Genomic DNA, 6000 nt, shown 5'->3' with positions numbered 1-6000 from the left:
AACATCTGTGTAATGAGCAATGGCTGTTGTTGGGCACAGCCACGCCACAACTAACTGTTCCCACACAATTACAGATGAAAAAACAAAAACAAAACAGAATTCAACCCCTAGATCACACAGAAAAGAAGCATCCACATAAACCCCAACATTTATGACTCGCTACAATATAATTATAGTTATTATTATTATTATTCCTAACTTAAAACAATTTTTTCTGCATGCTCTTCTCGCTTGCCAACTAGCTTCATGTCATCTTCACTACATCCATTTCATTTTTGGGATTCCTCCTGGCCTCCAGCCAGGCACATCCAATGCCCCCCCAATTGAAATGGCTTTCTACATCCTTCTTAAGATATACAAAAAGATGTTACGCAATATATCAGCCATTTTTATTATCTAAAATACTAAAGATAACATTTGCTAGGCAAGGTAAAATCCATTCTTTTGTCGGTCTATCTTCTCTTGTCCACACAGATCACTGAGAAATATAAACCTCTTCATGGCTGGAGACAAAACATCTAAGTAACAAATCATTAATTTAATTCAACTGCTGCGACCCAAGAGCATCTGTAACAGCTGGTTTGACAATGCAAGTTCTACAGTAGTTGTTGACACGCACACATGCACGCACGCACACATGCACACACGCACACACGCACACACGTATCTGAAATGTGTGCACATCCTTTCCTTTGGTGAACAGACACAAACAAGGGGGTTGGATGGAGCTCTTGTGGGTCCAACAGGAAAGATTTTCTCTGGTTTGCAGGCGTCGCAGCACAGATCACATCAGGAAACCAATAGACCCAATCTAATACCTGACTAACATAATTACTCTGGCATGATGAGGTTGGGGGGGCAGGATATTTTCTTCTCCTCTGATTTATTGGACTTTTTTTTTTTAGCGGCCTAATTAGTCTAACCGAGTTTAATTTCATGTACTTTGCTGCACAGTTTGTTTTCTTTCATCTCAAGAACTCATAAGCAGCCAACAATTTTCGGCTTTTAAGCCTTCGGGGAGTCCATTTCACAAGTGAACATATTATCCACAGGCTTCTACACTGTTAAACTCTGCCCCCTTTTATCCTGCCTTATTTTATTGGTTGTGAACTATCTGTAGTCATCCTAAATCATTATGTTTGCATACAGTTTTATTCATTTATGTATTTTATTTTTTATTTATTTCCTTACCTTTTCATACCTGTCTAATGCCTTTGTTGGACATATGTGTATGAGTTGCTCCCTTCCTCATTGTGTTTTCGATGAATATGCATCAAGATAGGAGTAACATTTTCTGAATTTTTGTGATTGTATTTGCAGTTTTACAAATTGAACGGCTTTAGTGTTGTTAGTTACTATAGTACTATACTATCTTTGAAAATATTCCCTTTACTTTGAACATTTTGCATGTATTTTAGCAGATATAAATTTACTTTTCTAAACAGCCACATTGCATGACATGCTGTCACATGCAAATAGGTTACTGAATCAATTTGACTTGGCAAAAGAAAAGGAACTTATTGATTCCCAGAACTTCAATTATTATATATATTAGATAACAAGAAGCCTCAGCTACGGTCTGATTTGCAGTTCCATGGTTTTATGATGGCAAAGGTTCACAAGATAATGTGTAAAAATCTGTTCTGCAGTGATGTGACACCATACCATGTTTTGCCACAGCTTCAAATATGGAATGTTAATTAAGTTGTCAAAAATGATTGCTTTTATTTGTGAAGCAATGCCACCATTTTATGTGCTCACAAATATTCTACGGCTCTTCTATTATCCTGAAGTTGCTTTTTTTCCAGAAGATTTTGAAGTTTCCACACTCTCTTGGATCCAATTCCATGAGGAAACATGAAGTGGATTAACGGCGTAGTGCTGCCCTGGGTCACATCAGAGCGCATCAGAAATTCATGTCAGTCAGTCAGGGTGTAACACGAAGCTCATATCTTCTGCAGACATACAAGCCGGCAGTTGTGCATCACTGGACACATAACATAGATCTTGCAGAAAAATAATCCATGTTCAGCCGATCATAAACCCAGACAAGCAGTGTATCATCTTAACACAGACATGCACAAACAGCCCATGGACCACTGGCACTGCACCGTCTGTGTGAGCTGAGAAACAAAGGTTTTATCTTCTGTATCATTTGATTCTCCCTGTTTCCAAACACAAGCTTGCGGCATTAATGACAGATATTGCCTTACAGGTGTACGGCAAGGTTTACAATAAATTATGCATGTGTTATCTTCAGTTTAGGGCCCATGAGGAATTGATTACTTGAACAGACTCCCGGAAAAAGAAAGAAAAAGTGTCTGGAGATGTTGCAGATGAGTTGCGTTGTCTTTTTTTTTTTTTTCCCCTCCCTTCTCCCACATTAGTTTGACAAATAACGCTGACACGCACAAACATCACGGGTCATCCATCAGCTTCGTACCAGCTTGCTGATAGAAAAGAGGACATCAAATATTAACGCCCACAACTCTGTGCACCACAGAACTCTGGCACATACAGTGCAGTGAATAATTGAAACTCCTCACAAACTATACTTTTAAAACACAAACACACACCCACAGCATCTGATGAGCAGGTTAGGTAATCTGAGCCGTAGTCTCACACTGATGCACTTGAGAGCCCACAATAAAGAATCCTTGTGGTTATATTGAGCAATATTCAGTTCCTCACAATTCTTTGGCCCAATTTTATTTTTGTGACTATGGATTATGCTTCATCATCGTGATCTGGAGACACATTGGCATTAAAGCAGTGGCCCGATGATCAATGACTGATTTGGAACACTTGTCCAAACTGCATACCCATTATGGAGGAGATCCAGATCCATGCACTTTTGGTGAGGATTCTGATATGGATGTTTGAGGACATAATATGACAGCAATAAGTAATCTATACCTTAAATAAAGCTGGAATTCTACCAGATAAATATAATAGGCTTTCTCAGTAACTTGTGTGTGGCAAACGGTTACAGTGGATCCATCCATCCATCCATCGTCTGTAGCCTATCCTGCACTCTGTACAGCCTGGACTGGTCGCCAGTCTATCACACCTATACAGACAATTTTCCTCCCCCCCCCCAATTAACCTGCTGCATGTTTTTTGGACAGTGGGAGGAAACCGGAGGAAACACACGCAGACTTGGGGAGAGTGTGCAAACTCCACACCTCGTGCCGTGAGGTCGAAGCGCCAACAGCTGCGCCACTGTCCCGCCCTTTTTGTTACAGTAGACGTTAAGCCAAAATAAACCAATGCAGTTTATGCTTTGTTATTGATATTATTTCACAATAACAGTGAATGCAAATTTGTCATACCTTATTTCAACATTAGGTACTAGGAGTCTTTTAATATACTAGCTCTTCACTTCTTTGGAAATTGACCGGCATCACAATGGTGTCAACAGCAGTTACAAAGTTTCTGAATGTTTGTATCATTCATTTTCAAAATATGGTGACTTACATTGAGGTTTCCCCTAACATCAGCGACTTCAACTAATTGTTTTTGTGCACAAGTGGTACTGAATACATTTTGGAATGTTTGTATTACTCTCAACATTATTGTGAAAGGTTTTGTTTGTTTTTTTTACCTCTGACATACTCTTCGGTCATAATAGCAGACATATTACCCTGAGAATGCCATCTGATATCGATATAGCCTTGTAGATGCGTTTTTTTTATAAAAGCAAATTTGCTTTTGGAATTTCCACTTTTTTTCTATTCGAAAACTTTGATATCGCAGTGTTAAGTGGTTTTCACACGTTGAGTGCAGAACAACCCAACCTTCCCTGCTGAGACAGAAATAAACCAAAAAAAAACACTTCTCTGGTGTTGAAGCACAGCATCACAATATCCTCAACTCAAATCAAGCAAACAATAATTAACAGGTAAAAAGAAGCAGTGGCCTTTGCTTTTTGTGTGTCTGCTTCTGATATTTCCATGATGCTTTTATCAATCAAACCATTGAATGGAAGGGTTAGTGCCTATCACTCCCCTTTGTTTCGGGGTTTCCTGAATTGCAGAGGTTTCTCCAATGCACCATCCCCCTATGTTGTGCCTCAAGCCACCCAAATGGATGCCCGGTAGGCAGTTAACAAGCAGAGGACACACTGTCCCAGTGGGTGACACCGGGAGCAACAAAGCCAAAAGGGGTGAAGAGGTGAGGAGGAGGGGAACGGGTCTCTGGGGTCACATTGTGAGAAGGACCTAAACAAAACCGTTAACTTCTGCCAATTTTAAAAGCAGCGGGTGCCAGAGTATCCCACAGATTGAGCTGATGATTGCATCAAAACATGAAACCACCCACTGTTTTGCCATTGCATCATACAAAGAGAGTTTAAAACACAATTATTTTGCATTTGGAGAGAAAGGCTTTCCAGAATGGCTCAGCACATCCTAGTTGCTGTCTGTGTGTGTCTGCATAATGAGGTTTTTGTCACAGGTTCACAGGTTTCTATGAATCAGCCATACAGTGGGATGGTGGGGGTCTCTATTTCTGTCTGAGTATAGGTAAAGCAAAACGGTTTCAACATAGTCCATTAAGCAATATACAGAGAATGTTCTGCAGGGGATTAATCAGAAATGATAGGGTGTGCTGTAAGATGTTGGCCCTGGTCACTCTCCAAACACATATGATTGATTATGACAGATGGAGCCTTTGACAGAAGAAGGAGGAGGCTGATGTCAGGATGTTATGTCGGTTTAAGCAAGGGTTCTTTTGGTTGGCTCTTACTGTTTTTAAACTTATGTATTTGTGTGACAAATTAACCTTTTTCAGACAATAGGTTTCCTGCTTGTGGCATATTTCTCTCTAGACACAGACAAACAATGCCTCTCTCCTGATTTATTTTTTGATGCCTTTGGGAAGGTGTTCATGGGAATATCCACCATTACAGAACTGTTTAATTTTCAACATCAGATGTGTTGTTCTCTCTTGGAATTACAATGAGGGGCATTTGCATTAATATTTTTGTGCAAAATAAAAGTGCCGATATCAAACTTCCCTGCAGGGGGATGTATTTGAGTCATATGACTCCTCTCAACAAAATCTTTCAAGACTTTCCACTCTGTTTTGATTTTAACGCCACTGGCTCCTATCATCATTGGACTTGAATATAATCACTCCAAGGCATAATTCAATTCTCCAAGGTGCCTGGGTCCAGACCTGGGAGAAACGTGTTCTACTAAGTTAAGCTGCAATTTCTGGCTCCAGAAATATTGCATCAAAACTGCATATCCTTGGTTTCAACTGTATGAGGGGGGCATAATAAGAAACTGAAAAACTGACATATATATATATATATACTGTATGGTTGTGCTTCACCCACAGCTTGGTGTTTACTTTAAAATGACAGACACAGGCACTTATAGCTTGTGATGGGTTACTGAAAATTTAGCCCTCGTTGCCAGGAAGTCGAACGCTGTAGAAACAACACTGGACTGAATATGGTACAGTTTTCTTGGTAATTGGGTTAAAATACAGTCTGTGACTGGGAAAGCCCTAGATCCCCCCCAAAAAACTTGAAATAAAGCCCAAAAGCTTTAAGTCAACATTTTTCCCTACAGTTGTCACCTGTTTTGCTTGAATTGTTTTTTTTTTAGCACTGTAACCAATCCCCTCGAAGGAAATTGTCCACTTTAACTTATCTATACACTTCTCAACCTGTGGGAGGCCACAGTGTGATGCCCAGGGACAAAGCTGCAAGGGAAATGCTAATGCCTGAGCAAAAGGGGATGTCGGGAGAATTGACCAAGCGTGACTTATTGAATAAGGAACTCGCAGTTTGACATTTCTGCAATAATTTTGAATTTGCTACCAAATTACCAATTCTTACAGAAAATTGTGTCAGAATTTTTATCAAAAGGAAATTGTTTACCCTTGTAACCCCTAAAAAGTAATTTCTAGAACTGGGCAAGATATAACATCTATGGAATACATAATATTGTCTGTGGAAGTAGAAACCTTACTCCACATATTGGAGTTATA

Source organism: Fistularia commersonii, chromosome 9, assembly GCF_037954325.1.
Source record: "Fistularia commersonii isolate RoL2024-O1a breed Wild chromosome 9, RoL_Fcom_v1.0, whole genome shotgun sequence".
Lineage (NCBI taxonomy): Eukaryota > Metazoa > Chordata > Actinopteri > Syngnathiformes > Fistulariidae > Fistularia > Fistularia commersonii.
This window is presented reverse-complemented; position numbering follows the sequence as displayed.